The sequence below is a fragment of the Pinus tabuliformis genome, chromosome 6 (genome assembly GCF_031772625.1).
Source record: "Pinus tabuliformis cultivar Carrire ecotype Pingquan chromosome 6, CPIR1, whole genome shotgun sequence".
Classification (NCBI taxonomy): domain Eukaryota; kingdom Viridiplantae; phylum Streptophyta; class Pinopsida; order Pinales; family Pinaceae; genus Pinus; species Pinus tabuliformis.
The window spans coordinates 1,257,036,029-1,257,059,473 of NC_142292.1; the positions used below are offsets into that span (position 1 = coordinate 1,257,036,029).

Here is a 23,445-nt window from a genome sequence, read left to right on the forward strand (position 1 = left end):
ATTTATGATGATGGACCTTTCATGACCCTCAATATTGATGCATATATATGTTGACGTTCATTAATTGTCACCATTTCATATAAAAAAAATGACTTTTGATGATGGCCCTTTAATGACCCTCACTATTGATACATATATATGGATGGATAGTGATCATCACCATTCCCCATGAATATTAGGGCATGATGGAATCGAACCACCAACCACCTACTTGTAAAGAAGGTGCTCTTCCATTGAGCTAAACCCTTCAAAGAATTAGACTTTGAAACTTTATAAATTCTAAATTCTAAAACTTTAATTAAATTATAAAATAATCAAATCACAAGGGAAACTATAGATACTAAACAACAATTATAAATTTATACGTGATGCAAATTCCAATAGAATCCAATTAAAGTATTTATGCTAGCACACCATACTCCACGAATATAGCACTAGGATCTCATAAATTGTCAATAGAAAACTTATTATCTAATGTAAAGTAGTTGATATACCAACTGAACACAATATATCAGAGTTGCAACCAACATCCTGACTGCCCCTCCCAACACACACCCCCCCCCCCCCCCACCAACTATTATAGTCATAATTAAGCTTCTAATATAAGTTCACATTCTTATTCTTCTTCAGCTTCCTCCAACCATTTCACAAAAGGCTCCTGTAAATTCACAAAGGTTTGCCTGAAATGCCCAAAATCACATCAGATCTTATTTTCACCCTGACAAAACTCAAACTATAAGAACAATATTAGCTTTATGAAATCCCAAAAGTTTCTTAATCAAGCATTTCAATTCTCATTTTAATAGAGTTCAAAACTCTCTAAATCATACAATTAGATTTGTCTAAACCTAAATTAATTGCATTTCCTCATAACAAAAAGGTCAAAAAAATGAATAATACAAAAATTCTAGGTTGTTAATACCCTCCCTTTGGGTTATTGCCTTTGCAAAACCACATCAAAATAGTATCTTCAGCAAGAACTTCCTCGTCATAGAGAGACCTCACAATTTCAGGAAATCGTTTCATGAGTATAGCATCCTCATAACATTGAATTTGAATCTTGTACATTATCTCAAACTGTAGTTTTGAAATTGTACATAGAAATTTTCAAGGCATTTTGTCCATCTCTTAACCCGATAATTCAACAAAGTAGAGAATCATTTTAGTAAAATATGTAAGCTTCATACAGTTTCCAAAAAAACCATGTACAAAACTTCTAATAATTGAACTATTAAGACTCGAAATAAAATAACCAAAAAACTAATGAATTCCAAATGCCAACCAAAAAATAAAAGATGTTGTTATTTTACATGCAAAAGGAAAATATCCATGTCAGATGGATAACCATCATTAGAAATATTTCACACAAAATTTTATAAGTACATTATGGTAACCCAGTGGGTTAGCTCAATCGGTTTGAATCGACCAACTTTAAGGAAAAGAGGTCATGGGTTCAAGTCCCGCAAAGTCCCTCTGGGTTAGGAGTACAACATATACACCAACAACATTTACCATGGTTTCCATTCACAGGAATGTGAGGAATCCCCTCAAGGATTTCCCCAAGGAAATTTTCCATGGGAAAAAAAGTACATGCTCGATGGAAAGCCATGGATACAAACATTGCATGCATAACTAATCCCCACATACTACATACAAAAAATGCAATTGCAAGATAATAATTCCCTCAAACCAAAGGAGATAGCTCTTGACATTAAATGCATGCTCTGACTGTTAAGTTTGATCCTTGTAGCACCTTTGATGGAAAATGGAATTAACATCCAATCTAGCACAAGCATGAACAAATTATTGACTTATGAATTCCAAGTGAGATAAAATGAAAACACATTAACGAAAGACTTTAAAAAATGTATCATATGTTAGAAAATCCAGTGTAACCATATTTATGGCCAAGAAAAGACACACACACTCTTTACATTGAATGAAACCTTCATGGAAACACAGGTTGAAGGATTCAATACTGCATCTATATACATTCTATAATTAATTTCCAAAAAAAATCTACTGAATTGACAGTTTGATAAAAATATTTATATATACATCAATAAAACAAAACAAACATGTGCAAGAAGCAAAAACATGATATCCAGAGCAAGAAAAAAAGTATCCACAATTGCATTATATTTTAACAAATGTTGTCTATGAAATTGAAACATTCTATTTTCTCACGCACATCAATGAAAGGATCAAAGTGTGTAACAAAACATGATTCTTAAAAGTAGCAAAATGCAAGTCGTGGGGATGACCCTTAAAACAATTATCCATGGACCCATTTTCCCATTAGATTCTAATATTGACTAAAAGTTGTAAACATATTAAACACTTAACAAGAAGAAAATACTTTTCAAAATTCAGTAAAAATCCATAAAATTGTTAATGATATGATGAGGCATAACACATATGGTAAAAAAAAAACATAGTACACAGTCAGAAAAGATTAAATACTAACTTGATGCAACACCAAATTTGAATTTTGTTGTTGGTTTTTGCCATACCACTACAACATCCATAATAACATCCCATAAGATACACACTACTTCAATATCAGGTAACTTTGACTCTTTATGGCATTGCTTTATAGTTTCAATGACTTCTGAAATATCAACATTCTCTGCAATCAAAGTTGTTAATGCACTCTTCATGTCCTTCAATTTCACATCAAACATTTTCTTTTCATTATATTTGAAAAGAGCATCCAAACCCTCCTTACTACCACACAAAAAGTCAAAAAGACATATGTTAGTAACAATCAACAACAAAAACATGTGACTTTAAGTAGACAGTTTGGTTCCAACAAAAAGTCTTCCCACCTAAAGTGTTTTGCAAAAGCTTTAGTGGTGTGTTTCTGTATTGAGAACAAATCAAGAAGATTATCTTCTATCTTCCCTCACTTCAGCAATGTTATGAGATCATCAAGACTATTTTCAACCAGATACTCCTTGAAAAAAATTGTGATGAATGAAAGCACAATCCCCTTGGAAACAAGGTTGTATTTAAAAAACGGTTGAAAAACGATTTCTGGTGAAAGCCCAGATAATTTATGAGAGAGTGAGTGCAGTAAAAATTTAAATATTTTTCCTTTCATTGTCCTAAAAAATCTCAAGGGATTGCAAAAACCTTCGCATAATATTTTCAAGATTCTTGATGAGGAAAGGCCTCCTATGAAGTATCTTTTGTATATTCAGAACAAATGGCAAAACGTTTTTCCTTGCAAGTTCAAAATTCAAAACATCATAAGGATGTTGATCCCCTTCTTTAGGTTTTAAGGTACCTGATTGTGTGCGACCTCTAATGAAGACCACCTATCAATGAACATCAACATTAATAGCTTATTATAATTTTACAAAAAATAACTTTATTGAACAACTAATAGCTAAATTGATGATCAATTATAGTCCAAGACCAAACCATGCAGATTTAGTGTGGGACATCTATATTTCAAATGTAAGCATATAATTCAAGATTGAGGTAAAAATGTCTCAACCTGCCTCTTTTGAGAAAGGAGGGCCAAGGAAGAGGGAAAGCATGGCATGCCACAAATCAAAGCCCAAGGAAGAGGGAAATCATGACATGCCACAAATCAAAGCCTCTACCTGTCATCAACCAACCCAAAACCCTCCCCATCAAACCTATGTTGTAAATGCTCTAGACCCTAGTTTAAGGGCCACATTTCCAACACTCTAAAACTTTTTATGGAAACAACCTACACCAATTCAACTCTAAATATGAACATGCAGAGGAAACTCATACTCTTCTTGGAAGAAAAAAATAATGACTCCAAAGCACAAAACCTATTCCTTCCATCATTAGAAACAATAGAACCCTTGGTTTCCCTTGCTACAATCACTGGTTTGGGTAAAGTTGATACCTTCAAGTTTCATGCACATAAGAGCAGAAGCACAATGTAGCATTAAAATGTTGAACAAGAACATAAACAAAATATTATGTTTAGCATTTTGGAAAGCAATAACACACCTACAACTTCTTAAAAGCATAGGGAAGAAGAAATATGCTTAACAATGATTCCATCCTTAAAAGAAAAAGTAATATAGTTAATCATTATTCACTCTACCTTACAAGACCATAGGAAAATATCAACACAACATTTATCATTATAACTGGAGTAGAAGAAAATGAGAGTGCATGCAAATCTAAGGATGTACCTTTCCCTTTCAAGGTTTTTGAATTCTACCAAAGTAGAGTTGTGTCTTTTCTTTTCTTCCTGGAGTTCAGTTTCTAGGTCCTTACATTCCCTCTCAAGAACATGTGCCTGGCTTTGAATTCTTAATACCAACCTCTTACATGCAGCAACTTTGACCACTTTAACTCTTTCAAACCTGTTTCATATTCCCAAAATGTGTATTTTGTCCAAATTACATCACAAAAAATTGATAAGCTTGCCAACACACACAAGAAGCTGACAATTACAATTACAAAAAGTATACTATTCCTATTCTCTTGAAATTGTTGGCATTATGATACAGATCTAACACTATGACACAGGTGTTGTCCTTGATGGCAACTCAAACAAATGACAGATCATAGTTCAGGTTCACAGAATGAAGAAAGAGAGGTATACGCAGGTTCCCCATTGACCAAGCAATGTGTACACGCGGGTTAGCAGACCAAAAGGCGCGTATAGCATACACACGCACTTTCACAAAAGGAAAGGTGCGTACATGTTGGAAAACTAAGTTTTGGTCCGTGTTATTTGGTCCATGGTATTTTGGTATTAGTCCATGGTATTTGGTCTGAGGTATTGACCCCAGGTATTGAGTCCAAGGTATTGCTCTTACGTGGTTTTGGACCATGGTATTGAGAGAAGTCTAAACCTATATAAGGAGAAGAAGATCATTAGGCCAAAGTGCAAGTGTGCAAGTGATGAATATCTAATGAAGGGTGAGATCTAGTATGCAGGTTATGGGTATGTGATGCTTTGTTAAGGATGCACCTATGTGGCGAATGAAGGTTGATGAACTGGGATCATGAAGACTAAAATGCATTATCATTATATGGTATGATCATGAATAGATCTGAATACTGACTCATGTCTTATCCTTTATATCTTATGTTCTGGGTATATCTAAAGTTGAAAATTGCAACGAAGGTATAAGTAATTATTTTCAAATCTGTACGTGGGTTCCCTTTGGTGAAAGAGCGTATACATGCTGGTTCAACATAGCCAAGTAGCGTATACATTATGAGATTTGATATTTGAGGTCACTGTTGGTTCTAGTGGTTGTTGCAGAGTTCTAGGTTCTACTCTGTGTTCTAGTGACTGTGTTTTGATGATAAGGTTTCAGTGATTCAGTTGTTGGGTGATTCAAAGATTGATGATGTAGTTATAGTTGATGGTTGTATTGAAGTGGTGATTGTTTTGATGGATCCAGTCTAAAAATTTATGAAACGTGGACCCTGGAAGAAAAGAGAAGGTCGTAGCCTTCTTTAGGTCGACGCCTACGTACTAGTAAATATATCGGCTAGTACAAGAGCTAGGGGGTTGTAGCTCCCTTCCAGTAGAAGCTGGAGAACGAGAGAAGGTTGTAGCCTTCTGCAGGTGGGTGCCTATGTACTGGCATGAGTCTTCGCCAGTACAAGATTGTAAGCGGGTTTTTCTTATCTTAAAGGAAACAACAGCAGTTGGTTTTTGTCCCGCATTGGGTTTCCACCTTATATCATGGTGTTCATGTGTGCTTCTTATGTGTGATGATCTGTTCTGTTTTACTGCACCTGTTTACTGTTTATATGGTCAATAATGTTCTGATGCACTCATTAAAGATCAACATATGATGAATTAACTGAATCATAAGTTTTTTGGATATATGCTAGTTACATTAAACACAGTTGTGTATACACACAGGTTGCCTTAACTGAAGTAGCATATATGAATATGATAATGGAAATAAAAAGGTTATTGATTTGCTAATACTAATTCACCCCCTTGCCCCCCTCTCAATATTATTTCCAATAGAAATATGAAAATTTAGAACTATTTAAATCACCTCCATGTTCCTGTTGATGGTGTTGGACCCGCCAACATTCAAGGGGATCTCCCTGGTAAGAAGTCCCAACTAGACCTCAAACCATTTGGAGTAGGAGTCCTAGTAGTGGGTGGTAATGCAGTTCCTTGACCACGATAGCACGCAGAGGTAAGTATGATGACTTTGGTCAGAAGAAAGTGTGTGACCTTGCAGCGAGTCAAGGGAGATGCATGGGGTTTCTAAAACACAGGGGGAAATAAAGTGTGTCCCTTAGAAGTCTATAATACTACGCAGCCTGAAAGGAACACACAAGTGGAATAACATCACAAGTTTGAAGTGGAATAGTCCACAAACCAAAGTGATGGGTTAATCCAACAACATGCCTTCAATAATATTCATACAATTTTATACAAAATAGTTTATAAGAAAATGCACAAGTTAAAAAACATGCATTCCTAAAATAATCAGAATAGTCAAACTACAATAACAACATATGCATGAAAACATGTTGGCTCAGTTATATTATTATTAGGTGAAAGTTCCATACTGTTGATGGTGATGGACCCACCAACATGTCTTGGGATATCCCCGGTAAGAAGTCCCAATTAGACCTCAGATCGTTTGGTGTAGGAGTCCCAAAAGTGGGTCGTATTGTATCACCTTGACCACGGTTTCATATAAAGGCAAGTAAGATGTCCCTATTGGTAGCAAGGGTGTGACAACTGCAACAAGTTAAGGAAGGTGCATGAACGGTTCTAACAAATGGAAAGTGGGGTGAGTGCACCCCTTGGAAACCTGTGATAGCACGTGGCTTGGAAGGGAACACACAAGCGAAGATGCATCACAAAATGGAAAGCAAGTTATTGAGCAATCCAAAGTGATGGTTAAACCAATCAACACATTTCAGTAAGATTCATACATACATATACAGAATATTCCATACAAGCATGCATAAGAAAACAAATACATATATCATTTAGAGTAAACAAGATAGCTGGAATACAAAACGACATATGCATGAAACATGCTGGCTCTTTTACATCAAGAAGTGTAAGTTCCAGTCATACAATACATCCATGTCCAACCACTAGTTCTGATAGTGGAATGTTAGTGTCACAACCGCCTGCTTCTCTGAGATATACTAGCTCTACACAGTGGATAAGCCAAGGCTCGTTACAATAATATCCAAGCTTTCTCTAACATACTCCTATCAGAAGATTGGCTGACCAAAAGCCTGTATATTGAGTTATGAGGTTCTATTTATAGTAAAGGGTGGGCTGACCCTTGACATTCCCCTTTGTGACTCTTCATCTAGCCTCATTAATCTTCACCTACTCCATGATTGTTACATTCAACTATCGACACTCGAACTTCCACTTGAAGAGGCGTTACATACAATCTGCACATGTACCCATGTGAGACAAAATGGCTTGAGAAAGTCGTGCAAGACATTACTAACACTTAAACTGTTGTGGTGAGACCAAATCTTTGACATCCTTGTGATGGTGAATGGTGGCGAACTGATGCCAAGCTTGGTCGTCCGTGATGGTGTCCGTGCGCTCAATGGTCACATCCTAATGAAAGTGAACTCTTGCCTCTGTTGCACCTGGGTACACTGATATGGCACCTCTGTCCAAATCATTTGATAGCATGCGCATCATCGTCTTGAGTGTGCACATCAACTAGTCAAAATACATGTTCAACTCCAGTTGCACTTGCTTCTTGTCTTCACCTCGGTGAGTGTGCCAAATGGGTGGGATCACATGTGCGCGCATAATAACATTCGTGATGTTGAATTCCCTTGCATGCAATCAACAACACTTCTCACCTTGTCTGCTCTGTTCCAACTGCTAGGATGGTTCTATAACTTGTGTGGGCATAGTTTTATCCATCTATGCATGTTTCACCCCCTGTTGTACCTATTCCTGTTGCAACTCATTCTGTCGTTTGTGCAGCTCCTGTTCTTCCTTGAGTTTTCGCTTCAGTACATGCAAATCCTTCTTTGTTTCTCTCTCTTCCTTCACTAATCTTCATCTTGTCGCACCGTCACCTCATAGCCTCAATATCCAAAGCTTCTTTCGTCATGAGTGGGTCTACTTTGAACTTGCAACTTTGCTTCGCCTCTATGCTATCAACATCCTTCCTCTTGCACTCGCCGCATGTGGGTGTGTTGCGTTCTGCTACTGCCGATGGTGCTGCTCGGTATGATGTTGCTACCATCTTATCTTGATGTCCTTGTCTACGAACTACTTGATGTCTTCATAGGTAGGCAAGCTCATATACACTTGCTTGGCTATAACCCTTGTTGTGCTCTCAATGGTGTCCTTTGACTCTCCTCTCCTGAAGGCTATTGTACTTGTGATTTTGAGAGACATATGAACACATGTGATGCCTGGAGACATAGAAAAACTCATGCCAAGCAATTTGTTAGTCGAAAACCAAAACAAACTTGAGGACTAACTTGCAACATACCTAGATGATTGATTGTGAAGGTTGCGTAATTTCCGTTGGGAGTTCGGGACACTGAATGCCAAAACTACGCAAGGCACAATCCAAGCTGTCAAGAGGCTGACTAACTTATAGAACTACGCAATGCACAGTCTAGCCTGGCCTGTTGAGGATTGGAACTGTGCAATGCAAAATTTCAGTCAGCAATGACATGCAACCAGCAAACGACATTGCACAATTTCTGGGGCCAGCAGGACATTGCCTCCAATAATTTTTCAATGCAAGCCTGGAGGTAAGTGTTGGTGTTTTGGAGAATTTGGTATCTTCGAATAAATACTAATTCCCTAGATAAGTAGCCATATCTAGAACAACAGTTTAAATCACTTTAACCTTTTCCTATAAGCAATAGATAAGACAAAGAGAATGAGAAGACCTACTTGTAGTTTCGCTTTCCTCTTGTCTCCTTTGTATCAACTCCATCACTCCTTCCCATACTTAACATGCTTGAGAAGTACCTGTAAACATAAACAGAAGATAAAGAACTAATCAAAGAAAAAGATCTATTGATTACACATAAATGGAATCAGATACATTCACACATATAAGCATCATATAACAAGATAAGCATATGGAAAAAAGGTTCAAATAATTTATTGAATAGAAGAAGGAATTACAACCATCAAGTCTGATTCGAAGTCACTCCTCCAACTTTGATTCCATCCACATCACATCAAAAGCATGACAAACTTAAAGAATAACAATGCTTGTCTCAAAGTCAATTCTCATAGTAACATTATCTCCTTACTATTCAACATAGTCTAGCCCTTGATCACTTAGATGAGTGGTCAATTTATAGGAAGATGGAGGAGGTTATGTCATAAATGGGGGTATTGAATGGCCTTCCATACTTAGAATTAGTTCCATGGAGGAATGTATGAGAGGATAGGATGCATCTTAACTCATTCCTCATCCATTTTGGAGCTCATAGGAGTTGATAAGTGAGGGAAACTTCTAGAAGACTCCAAGAGATAAGAATATTCCCCAAACCCTATGTGAATTTCGATCAGTCTCACCAAGCGCAAGTCAAAGAGGGCCTAAGTGCTCTACAGAGCACCCTGGCATGGACTCAACTGCTTTACAACACACCCTTACATGGGCCTACCTGCGTTGGTCCCTTTAGAGATCATTTTAGGATGTCTTCAAGTCATGAAACTATCTGGGAAGGAGGCATTCAAAAGGTTGACTTGTTTAGGGCATGTAGCAACTGAAATTAGGGTTTGATGAGCCCTAAAACACTGACCTAGATGATGGGAGTGATGTGCCCAAATGGATCTGCAATAGTTGGACCAAACTTGCGTAATTTCTGGAGGGAACACAGAGCCTTTGCTTTTGGAAATGTGTAGTACTAGCTGGCTAAGGGACAGTCCAAGCTAAGGCAGCCCAGGCCAGCCGACGGGCAACTAGAAATATGAGAAGTCTAAATGCATGATGAGATGAGTGCAAACAAGAGTGAATGATCATACATGCAAACATCAAGCGCAAGATTCAGAAAATGAGAAATCATGCATATGTGTGAAACGAGTCACCGCAATGATGACCATTCATGCAAAAACAGTGTCATGCATGCGACATTAGTGAGATGCGAATGAAAACTGAAATGATGCTTCTACAAGATAACATACATCAAAACAACAGAAAGCGTTCACTGAAATCAAGAAGAAAACACTCATATGAAGCGAAACACAAAAAGTGACAGAAACGTAGGATGAGACCTGAAAAGCGGGCTTGTCCCAAAACAATTGAGCTGAATGTGTTGATGACTCCTAGATGCAATGTGGGATGTCAAAGCTGTAAGGTCGATGTGAGTAATGATCTCTACAGCAACCGGTTGATGAGTTTTGATAAAATCGAGGTTGTGACGTGCATGCCACAAATCTAGGAAAAGCGACACTTGGTGGGAGGTTTCTGAAATGATCTTTGCATGTAACCTCCAGCTGCTAAAAATAGATCCCTGAATCAAGGGTTTCCTTTGCATGCTGCCTTCGGAGAAGCATTCCATGCATGTAAATCATTTTTTCTCAGTCCGAGAGGGAATCGGTCAACCTGAAGGCACATGCATCGGTCTGCGAGCCTAGGATGAAAATCTACACAGTTTCTAGGCTACGCAAAGATGGTTGTCCCAGAGGGATTGCACAATTTCTGAGAGGAACAGGTGAATTTATCCTAGGATTGCGCAATTTCTAGGCTGAGCAGCTGTCTTGTGTCAAACCTCGCAATTTTCTCAAGAAATCCTGTCTGAATGCATCTCGCAATTTGTGAGCTGAGCAGCTGCCCTGGGTCAGACCTCGAAGTTTTCTCGGGGAAGCCTGTCTAACTATATTGCACAATTTCTGAGCCCAGCAGGCTGCCTGGAAGGATTTGCACAATTTCTACTAGCAGTTGGGCTGGATGTCCCAGAGGGATTACATAATTTCTAGGAGTAGCAGGTGACTGCTACCTAGAATTGCGCAATTTCTAGGCTGAGCAGCTGTTTTGGGATGAATTGCATAATCTTTTAGAGGAAGAATGTTAGGAAGAATCGTGCAAATCTAGAGCCCTGCTAGGTGTCTAGCTGGGTTTGCGCAATTTATGGAGGGAAGGCTGGTTCCCCTCCATAATTGCGTAATTCCCAGAGGGAGTTGCTCAACCGGCAACTAACACTTAGTCTAGAAAGCAACCTATGAAGGGGGTAAAACAAACTTACATGCACAAGTTGACAAGACTCTATGAAACAGCTGAAGCTGATGTGCTTAACAATGCAAGACATGATACTGAAGATGGTCGGTAGGGAGGCTCCAAAATGAAGCTAAGGAAAAATTTTTGAGGGTGGTTGTAGCCACTACAACACTTGGTGACACACTGGTAGAACTCCATCTCTCTGAATGGGCCTTGTTCTTGAAAAGTAAGTCTAACACCTCCGAAAGTATTGTTCAGTTCTTTGTTCGTCTTGGTTTCCAAACTTGCTTGATTGTAAGATGTAGCATCTGCCAAGCTCTTGGTCGGTTGACACACATTCCAAGCCAAGCCAACACAATTTTTTTGATTGGGGTTGAGGGGTATATTGGTGCACAAGCAGTATAGTCGTCATAGTTTTAGTTTCATCTCTCGCGTTGCTCCGTTGCTAGCAGGCCTGGACAGTACCCCGGTGGAGTCATGCAAGAACACAAGCATCACTCCATTGCCAGCGAGCCTAATCAGTATCCCTTCGGAGTTAATTGAAACACCTCTCTGTGTAGGAATCCTTTCTCTTCTTTTTCCTTATTCATTTTTCATTTTTTTTCGAAATTTTTCACTTTTTCATTTTTTTCATTTTTCATAAATGTGCTTAACACTTATTCATTTGAGAGGCGGAAGAGGAATCCTAACTTATTGGGAGTAGAAGGGGTTGTTCCTTCAGAGAATTAGTTTATTATATATCTCTGACATGCCTGTTACGGTTTTCCCCCTCACCTTACTCTACTTGACTGAGATGCCAAAGGTTAACCCAAAAACAACCGACTAGAGTAGGTGACACTAGTTAGTGCACGAGCATTGTGTTTTCACCAAGGTTCACTTTGAACAGTACGTTTTTTCCATCGACATATCATGGACCAAAAGTAAAAATTTCTTCACATAGAGGCAGGATGACAGATAACCAAGAAGTGATAGCTGCATAAGGCCTATTACACTTTACCCAGCTTGTTTCAAGAGTCACGCACGGTTTCATGCAAAACTAACCTACGAACAAAAATAAGAAAACAAACAACAAAGCAAAGCAGAAGTAGAAGTAAATGCAAAAGCAAAGTGAGTAGGCAAAACAAGCAAGCAGACAAATAAACATGCAAAGCAAGAAAGTGAACATGCATGCAAGAAAACAAACTAAAAGCAAACACTACTCCTACTCCTAAGCTAATGGTGCATAGGCCTGATCAAGTGAAATGATATTTCCAATGCAACCACTGGTGCATTGGCTGACCCATGTTGGTGAAGGCTTGGTCCGCGAGCAACCCGATTTTGTGAACCAGTAAACAAGAAATATATAACAATTAAGACAAACACACTTCATGTTTAAAAGTGTCCACAGGACATAAGTGAGTGCAAGTACATGACATGTAGTCTGTGGAGTTGTCACGGTGTTGTGCGACACTGCGTGCAACTGTGAAGCATACACATACTCTTGACTGTGACATGCAAGCAAACGAAAGAAACAAAGACAACTTGCGTCATGCACTTGTGCTTGGAATGTAAGATTCCTCCAATGCATGAGTAATAAAATCATGTAGTTCAAGTGGAGGAAGCATGATATGTGTGTGAGATTGATCTTCAATGCACATAGATGAGTGACGAGGAGCCTTGGTTCTTTCAACAATTCCTTGATCAGAAGTGAAACAAACCTCAGGACAACGAGGGCCTGACATAACCATCAGCTTGGGTTGAAGTGCCTCGGCAGTCTGTGGGGTTTTGACTTCATCTTCAGATAGATCATCATAATTAGGTGGCTTCAAAAAATTAACTGTGATAGAATCATGATTGTGATCGAATATGGGAGTAAATGGATCATGAGAGCTTCAATCAGAAAAATCAACGATTTCATTAGCATCCTGATGATATGATAAATCAAATAGAGGGGTAGATGAGAAGCAGAAAAATTCATTCTCTGTATTTCCAGAAAAGGCAGATGAAAGGTCAAGTGGATTTTCAATGAATAATTTATCCTCTCCATTGTTGGATGGTGGACTAATATTGGTGTGTCCTGCAAGTGAACAACAATGGGTGCATCTGTAGATGAAGATACACATGCAAAATCATGGATGGAAGGTTCACCAAAGATGTCAGGAAATAACAGAGGAGGCTCAGACAAAAGGGAGTCATCCTTCACCAAGTGTTGATGCTTAAGCTCCCAGTCAGACTCTTCATGAATGACAACACATGTTGGTTGTGCAACACCAATTTCTTCAATAGCTTGATCCTTGTTCACAACAAATGTAGAGTCCAAAATGGAAGAACACAAGACAGTATCATCCGGAGGATCATCCGAGTATGAAGACGGAGGTTGTGGTACAAAATGCATATGACAACTCGATGGAATCACAACCAAGTCTGTGCAAAAATTAAGTGAAGTGATGTTGGGAGGATGTGACAACTGACCAGATGTGTGTGTTTGATCTCCCGCATCACTCTACAGTGATGGAGCTATTTTATTAGGGCACGATGGACAGTCACCTGTGACAGTGACCGTATCTTTCTGTGATTGTGTAGCTCCATCATTGAAGTATGTTGAACGAGGCTTGGGCTCATATTTCTTCTTTGGATTGACAGATTTGATAAGGAAATACTTGAATCTGTCAATGAGATATTGAAACTTCATTTTTATTTTCGGAGCTTGAAACTGCAAAACACAGAAACGCTACCAAAAATCATTGGACGATTCATGCGGGACCTTCCGTTGTTATAACAGTTTGTGGTCAAGATGTTCTGGATCAAAATTATGGAAAGTATCTTCAATGAGATCACAAAAGTGCTTAAGTGAGTGCACACTGTTAGCCGGTAGGCTGCACAGCCACCGTAGTGGGGATTCACAAGTGTGTATGAAAGCAACAAACTGACTTGTTCTTAAGAAAATCCATCTTCCTCGTCAAGCATGGCAAGGAATTCATGTAAGAACACAGGCCATGCCACTTTTGCTTCACCATCATACATGTATTCAGAAAAGAGATCAAAAAAGTCCCTCGTGATGTCGACAGGTTTGGTATGCAAAAAACATCGTGGAGGGTTGAGTGTGCAAGACTCCATGATAGATGTGCAAAGGTAAAAAATAGGATAAGAAGATAGAGCTTGTCATCTAGCCCTCCTTATAGCGCCGTAAATGTTGAAGGTGTTGGACCTACCAACATGTCAAGGGATCTCCCTAATAAGAAGTCCCAATTAGACCTCAGACCATTTGGTGTAGGAGTCCCAACAATGGGTCATATAGTATCACCTTGATCGCGGTTTCACACAGAGGCAAGTAAGATGTACTTTTTGGTAGCAAGGGTGTGACAGCTACGGAAAGTCAAGGAAGCTACATGAATGGTTCTATCACACTGAAAGTGGGGTGAGTGCACCCCTTGGAAACTTGTGGTAGCACGTGGCTTGGAAGGGAACAAACGAGCGAAGATGCATCACAAACTAAAAATCAAGTTAGCGAGCAATCAAAAGTGATGGTTAAACCAATCATCACATTTCAGTAATATTCACACATACTTATACAGAATAGTCCATACATGCATGTGTAAGAAAACAAATACATATATCATTTAGATTAAACAATATAGCTAGAATACAATACGACATATGCATGAAACGTGTTGGCTCTGCTATATTAAGAAGTGTAAGTTTCAGTCATACAATACATCCATTTCCAACCACTAGTTTTGATAGCGAAACGTTACAGTCACAACCACCTGCTCCTCCAAAGAGATATGCTAGCTCTACACAGTGGAGAAGGCAAGGCTCATTACAATACTGTCCAAACTTTCTCTAATATACTCCTATCGGAATCTTGGCTAATCAAAAACCTGTACAATGAGTTATGAGGTCCTATTTATAGCAAAGGGCGGGGTGACCCTTGACATTCCCCTTTGTGACTCTTCATCTACCCTCATGACTCTTCACCTACTTTATTATTGTTACATTCAACTATCGACACTCGAACTTCCACTTGACGAGACGTTACATACAATATGCACATGTACCCATGTGAGACAAAATGGCTTGAGAAACCCATGCAAGACATTACTGACACTCAGACCATTGTGGTGAGACCAACTCTTTAACATCCTTGTGATGGTCGATGGTGACGAACTAATGCCAAGCTTGGTCATCCGTGATGGTGTCCGTGCGCTCAATGGTCACATCCTGATGAAAGTGAACTCTTGCCTTCGTTGCATCCGGGTACACTGATATGGCCCCTCTGTCCAAATCATTTGATAGCATGTGCATCATCGCCTTGAGTGTGGTTGGACCAGCAACATACAGATGTGTAGTGTCTGTGTTGATCTCCAAGTGTGTGTTGGTGACTGTGCACATCAACTAGTCAAAATACATGTTCAACTCCAGTTGGACTTGCTTCTTGTCTTCACCTCGGTGAGTGTGCCAAAGGTGTGGGATCACATGTGCACACATAATGACATTCGTGATGTTGAATTCCCTTGCACACAATCAACAAAACTAATCACCTTGTCTGCTCCGTTCCAACTGTTGGGATGGATCTATAACTTGTGTGAGCATAGTTTTATCCACCTGTGCATGTTGCACCCCCTGTTGTACCTATTCCTTTTGCAACTCATTCTGTCGTTTGTGCAGCTCCTGTTCTTCCTTGAGTTGTCACTTCAACACATGAAACTCCTTCTCTGTTTCTCTCTCTACCTTTGCGAGATCTTTGTCTTGTCGTGCCGTCACCTCATAGCCTCAATCTCCAAAGATGCTTTCGTCATGAGTGGGTCTACTTTGAACTTGCAGCATTGCTTTGCCTCTATGATGTCAACAACCTTCCTCTCATGCTCACTGCATGTGGGTGTGCTTCCTTCTACTGCTACCAATGGTGTTGCTCGTTATGATGCTACTGCCATCTTATCTTGATGTCCTTGTCTATGAACCACTTGATGTCTTCATAGGTAGGCAAGCTCATAGACACTTGCTTGGTTGTAACCCCTATTGTGCTCTCAACGATGTCCTTTGACTATGCTCTCCTGAAGGTCATTGTACTTGTGCTGCTGAGAGACAGACGAACACCTGTGATACCTGGAGACATAGAAACACTCATGGCAAGCAATATGTTAGTCAAAAGCCAAAAAAAACTTGAGGACTGACTTGCAACATACCTAGGTAATTAATCGTGAGGGTTGCACAATTTCCGTCGAGAGGTTGGGACACTGACTACAAAAACTGTGCAAGGCACAGTCTGGGCTGTTAGGAGACTAACTGACTACTAGAACTACACAATGCATAGTCCATCTTGGAATGCTGAGAGCGGAATCTAAGCAATGCGCAATTTCAGTCAGCAATGACATGCAACCAACAAACTGCATTACACAGTTTCTAGGGCCAGGAGGACACTACCTTGAAGAATTGCGCAATGAAATCCTGAAGGTTAGTGCTGGCCCAGACTTACGTAATTTCTCGAGGGAAGGAAAATCCTGCGCTTCTGAAAATGCGTAGTGCTAGCCAGGCAAGGGACGGTCTGGGCCAAGGTAGCCTAGGCCGGCCGACGGGCGATTGAAAACATGAGAAATTTAAAATGCATGATGAGATGAGTGCAAACAAGAGTGAATGATCATATATGAAAAAAATAAGTGTAGGATTCAGAAAATTGGAAAGCATGCATGTGTGTGAAACAAGTCACCGCAATGGCGACCGTTGATGCAAAAACAATGTCATGCATGCAACAGCAGTGAGATATGAACGGAAACTGAAACGATGCTTCTACAGGCTAACATACATCAAAATGACAGCAAGCGATCATTGAAATAAAGTAGACAACACTCATATGAAGCAAAACAGAAAAAGCAACAGAAACGCAGCACGAGACATGAAAAGCGGGCTTACCCCGAAACAACTGAGCTGAATGTGCCGACGACTCCTAGATGCAATGTGGGATGTCATAGGTGCAAGGTAGATGTGAGGAATGAGATTTGCAAAGTTCGTAATGAGTTTTGATAAAATCGAGGTTGTGATGCGCATGCCATAAATCTAGGAAAAGCGACACTTGGTGGGAGGTTTCTGAAATGATCCTTGCATATAACCTCCAACTGCTAAAAATAGATCCCTAAATCAAGGGATGCCTTTGCATGATGCGTTGGGAGAAGCAGTCCATGCATGAAAATTAGTTTTGCTCAGTCCCAGAGGGAACTGATCAACCTGAGGGCACATGCATCGGTTTGAAAGCCTGGGATGAAATTTTTTACAATTTATGGGTTGAGAAAAGATGGTTGTCTTAGAGGGATTACATAATTTCTGAGAGGAATAGGTGATTGTCTCCCAGGATTACGCAATTTATGGGCTGAGCAGCTGTCTTGTGTCAGACCTCGCAATTTTCTCAAGGAAGTCTGTCTGATTGCATCTTGCAATTTCTGAGCTGAGTAACTGTCCTGGGTCAAACCTCGCAATTTTCTCAGGGAAGTTTGTCTGACTGTATTGCACAATTTCTTATCCTAGCAGGCTGCCTGGAAGGATTTGTGCAATTTCTTCTAGTAGCTGGGCTGGCTGCCCCAAAGGGATTATGCAATTTCTGGGAGCAACAGGTGACTGTTGCCTAGAATTGTGAAATTTCTGGGCTAAGCAGCTATCTTGGGAGGAATTACGCAATTTTTGAGAGGAAGGTGTTGAGCCATAAAAAGGGTCTTTTTCACCTCTAATTACCTCACATTAACTTGTCAATCTAGAAACGATTTGTTGTTTCAAAGAGTGTACTCAGTTTGAGGCTGTCATTTGTCAAAGTAATGCTAGTAGTACAGTGCTCAAAATACAAGAGTAAACGGATGCTTAAAACAAGATCTACTTACAACAAAGCACTTTAAAACCTAAATCATGCATTCAGAAAACTAAGCAATTTATCAGTCAAGGGTCCAGTAACAGTAACTCATCCCTCTGTAAACTGATGTAACTGAAGATAAACAGATCATCAACCTGGGAACTAGACAACAGATGTCAACGCTCACTACAGTCTCAGATCGTTCTGCACACCAAAGCAATGATAACGCAAATAACAGGAAATGGAACAACAACTAGGAAATGGAACAGCAACTAAGAAATGGAACGACAACTAGGAAAATGTAACAGCAACTAGTTCTTATAAACAACAACACCTTAATCTACAAAAACAAGTGCAGCAAGCGTATCCTACAGAAATCAGATGGTAATCTTTACTCTAAGAATAAATTGGATAGCACACAGAAATAGAACGACAACTGATTAGTAATGAAATATAGAACAACACTTAGAGCCAAATGTAAATGCACAATAAACTAAGATAAATAACACACACGACATGCCTTAGTATTGAGAAAAACAGTAATCTGATTTCGATACTACAAATATTAATCTTTAGTTATAAAGAATAACGATTGTAATTCGTAATGGAACAACAGTGTCAATTGAACAACAATCGCAATTAAGTGTAAACCATAGATGAATGCAGTAATACCAATTTATGAATGTTACAACACGGGTACTCTATAATTGAACAGAAATAGCATTCTATAAGGGCTAGCAGCGCTATATCAATGATTAAAAGAACAGCAATGCGTTACAAAGTCATAATGAACAATACGACATTCCTGTCACAAAGAACGATATTGCTCAGTTGAATCATAGATCAAATATCATAGAACCGTGATGTAAAATAATAAAACACAATAGATTACTCAACAAAGCTGATAATGAAAACCACACACGAACTAAATATAATGGTACAGGAGCAAGTGTTCCACCAGGGCCGGGCCCTTAGCCTCCAGGGACACACCGCTTGAGATTATTCTAGGATCAAAGATGGAACAACAACCAGATTTATATTAAAGCATCAAAACAGAGTTACAGCAGATCACTCCTCGACGAGAGTCGATGATCAAAGTCTCAAATACAAAGAAAAGTTACATAGAAAAAATAACAGCAGATCCTCTCTTGGGCTAGCAGTGCTGCCCCTTTTTATAACAGCTAAAGCGGAGATATCAATGATGCGAAAATAGTTAAGGCAACGATCCCTCAGGATCAAAGGATCCTGAGGGATTCGCCAAACCGTTAATTCCGAGTTACCCATTTTTTCTCTTGCGCCGAGCCAATATCTCCCTTTCCTTTCCTTGGCTGATATGATTTAATTTGGATCGCCTTGTTTGCATGTGGTTCCCCACCAAAGGGACAATAGTTAACTTGGCCCTGTCTTTTTCTTTAGAACGGTAATCTTTCGTTTTCCCCTTTCCTGTGTAAGAAATAAGAATTATTAGTATTTTTGTGTTGCATATAAATCCCGTAGATTTTGTCATGATTTCTTATTATCTACTTAGTTCATGATGCAAAGGGGTTATGAGTTTTAAAGAAAATATGACAAAATAATCCATAAAAACATACCTTCTTCAGTACTCCACACACCCCCCTGCTTACCCTTTTTCATGCCCTCATGAAAACATTGTAGTTGACATGTAAGGCAGTGAGAGAGTAGACCAGAGACGGGATATCATGTGGCGGTCTACAGCCATGATGCCTAACTAGGTGTTCAAAAAGATGGCCTATCTGACCCTCAAGCATCTCATACAGGGCTTGGTATCCAGGTGCAGGATGCCAAATAATCAGACTTCGGAACCTATATCCTAACCAAGATTGCCTTGCCCTCAAGATGAGTTCGCCATATAGGTTCAAGCGATCAACAGCTAACTTAATGTTCTCATAGTTAAATGGTTCCCTGAGTTGAATATTCGGATTAGAAATCTGATATCGAAATTTAGCAGCATCAATGGCAAGGTCTTTAATAGTAAAGAAGTACTTTATCCCTTGCCGATTGATTGTTGTATGAATGGGTCCTAATGCTTCAATCACGCCTGGAGTCCTCATGAGGTTCCTATGTTTCCTCCATAACTGTACTGGATTTCTAGGCTCAGCTCTTACCCATAAATCTAATCCGTTTTCTTGTCTTTGGAAGGCATTATAGGCTTTAAGCCATTTAATTTGATTAACCCCAAATGAAATAAATGCCTGTAATTGGATATCCCCAACGAAAGGGCCAGGGTTCTGCTCTGTCTCTTGATCTAACACAAGGTCATGCAGATAGAATTCACACAATAATCTTTGAACCTTTACTCCTTGGATCACTGTCCCACATGGTAGTGGTAAGCGAAGGATTCACTTGAATTTTCTTATTGCATCGTCTTGGGTTTATGGTTCTCATTTCTTCAGAGGACTGTACCTCTGACTGAACTTCTTTGTCACAGGCCGATACATCATTTGTTTGCACTTCAACATGGGCAATAGCTGAATGCTGTTCCTTTTATTTTTGAACAACAATCTGGACTTCAACAGGGTTTTGAACAGCAGGTTAGACTTGAGTCCTCCGAATCTTTTTCTTGAGGGGTTTTGCTGGAATGATTCGCTCCTTTACCCCCAAGGTCTTTTTTTCTCTCTTTCCCATTTTCAAAACCCTAATTTGTTGTCGAAGTCGTGCTATCACATTCAACAATCTTTGTTGTTCTTTTCGTAATCATTTAATTTCTTCTATTTCCTTAGAAGGAACAATTGTTTGTTTACTTGGGCCTGGACTGTTATCTTGGCCAATTCCCTGGTTTTCTTCTTGGGGTGCTCCTTCGTTGTTCTGTTCGGGTTGCTCAGGAGTAAAAACCCTAGCTAGTTCTGTTATTTCCTGGGTAACTTCTTTTTCCACTCCTTCTTCTCCATGAAATTCTTCCGGTGTAGTCTAGCTAGGAGTGGATTGTTCCGCTTCTGCATCTTCATCACTTTTCTCTCCTGTCATACTTACATCATGAATGGAATGATCCTCTTCTTTCTCTTCCTCGTTGCGCAATTCTTCGGATGCATTTTTGTCATGAGCAGAATGTTCCTTTGATTCTTCTTCAATATGGAGGCCTAGCGGGCTGAGAGGTTGGTCATATTCACCCATATTGGCAAGAATTTGGGCCAATTCATCCTCTTGCGATGGATTTTGCAGTGGGATTTCTTTGCATTGCTATGTCTCCGCCTCCACCTGCCCAAGCTGCTCGATCTCTTCCTCTGTTTCTCCTTTCTCATTTCCTTCGAATTCTGTCTCATTTTCTTCCAATTCTTTCTCATTCTCTTCTCCTTCCAATTGCGGGGGTCGCTTATCCCCTTAATCATCTATCTCCACAGGTAGGCTGGTATTCCCTTGGGGATTTTCCAACTTCCCTCTAATTCGTGCCAATCTAACTGATTTTCTCTGTTTCAATGGTTTATTTGGTGTATCGGTAGTATGTTTGCGTTTTGGGGCTGGCATAGTTGGTGCCCCATCTATCGTAGCAATTAGCTCTTCCCAGCTACTCTGTTGCTGAGTAAGACTGTGGCTAACTATCAACCGTATCAGCCCATGATGACTTACTACCGATTCTACGTGTTGTGATTTTTTTATACTTCGGGAAACATCATGAAGTAATGAATTTAAAAATGCAGGAAAGTTCACAGAGCATTTCTGTTTTAATACAGCTAAAAGTTTTAGGTGTCGTGGTCTTACCACATCTTTCTTGCCTTCATAGGTGATGTAGCTCTAGATGAATTTCGCCAATTCTGCCCACGGCTCTCCTAATGCTACTGGTAGAATTCCCTTTGCTTTGACTGTCAGGTTCTGGCCTTCATCTCGCAAGATTTTTATAATCTGTCGCAGTCTCTCCTTCTTTAGAGTCCACACAGGTCCAGTGGCTAGCAGTCCCGAGACTTCTGCAATTATGTCATCGGTGATTGCTATGTGTCTTCCCCTTATTGTGGAGTGATATTCTTACAAGTTCTGCAAGAATTCTATTGCTACGGTCTCGTTGGATTCCTGTAAACGATTAAGATAGACTAACCATCCTGCCCTTGCCAAGATTTCCCGTGCAGCATCAGAAACTATCAATACCTGTGGTTCTCTTCGAATTGACCTTCCTCCCATGCTTTAGCTCACTGTAAAAACACAGAGACAGCAATGGAACAACAGGCTGTTCAAACTGTTAGAAACACAGAGAAAATAACAAAACAACAAGGCTCATTCAAATCTTACTAATTGCTGCAAAGTATAATACGGAAATAGCTTAGGAACAGCAAGGCATGCAAATTGAAAAACGAGATACCGTTAAGCCTTGCTATTCCCAAGTAAAAGTTTGCCGAATAATAGTCTGACACGTATGCCAGCAAATTATGAGGTTAGCCTCCCCCTGCAATGTGATAGGCCATCCTCGGCCGTCAAATGAGGGAGCAGCGTGCCGAACTGCCATGGTACAAAGTCATAAAGGAACAGCGTATGTGGAAATGCCATGTTTACAAAAGGAGCAGGTTGCCGAAATCGAGGCATATAATAGGATCGCTTAACAAATAAGAGAATGTTGTGATATGATGTGAGGCTGGGAGGATAGGACAACTGACGTGCACAACCAGTCTAATGTGGTCATTATCGACTTTTCCGTCATGATTGGTTATGATATATTTTTCATGTGTTTAATGGTTTGGGGAAGTGATATACATAATCTTATTTGACGGATTACAAAGGTATAAGACAGAGAAGGGTGTTAATGATTGCTATTGGTGTATAAATAATGTGACTTCAATACCATTAACAGAGCTCTACTGCCGACAGATGTCCATAACCTTGACAAAGTTGTTTGTTTCACCCATGGAACCATGATCCTTTGTGTATGCTTAGTAAGTGTTGTACAATGTCAAAATGGAGGTCATTACGCTGGCATGGTAACCAGTTAAACCATAATGCCATTCACCAGGAAGGAGTGAAAGGTGGGCAGGCCGGCTCGTAATGAGACCTCCTGTTCCAAGGGCTCTTTGTTTTTCTGATGTGCCTCTTGGATCATATCCCTGGTGTGGTGGCCATAGTGGGAATGCCACTTCACTTTCTTCCTTATGATCATGGTAGGCTGGCTCCTGATGAGACCCCCTATCCTGCATTTGACAATTCATATAACAAGTCATATAAATAGTTTTCTTCTTTTTTCTCTTTTATAAAGTACTTTCCTATTTATACACAAAGGGTGGTTCAACACTCCTTAAGAGTAGGAATGGTGGAAGAAGTCTTAACATCTCAATAGAAAATATAGACCCTTTGTTCTTATTCCTTAATAATGATCAAAGAAGATTATGGGAATTTAAAAAGAACCAGCATGATAAAGATAACCAATCATATCAGTATTAGTAGGATAATGACAGCAAAAGTGATGGATAATTGTGTCCTTTCCTCTTTCCTCCTATCAATTCACAGCGATTTCTTGTAAAAGTAGTGATT

At 39.6% G+C, this 23,445-nt stretch overlaps 1 pseudogene; it reads right to left on the reverse strand.

Annotated features, from left to right (window-relative positions):
- Nucleotides 1–616: 616 nt before the first annotated feature.
- Nucleotides 617–8,219, reverse strand: LOC149263224 (uncharacterized; annotated as a pseudogene).
- Between the last annotated feature and the right edge of the window lie 15,226 nt (nt 8,220–23,445).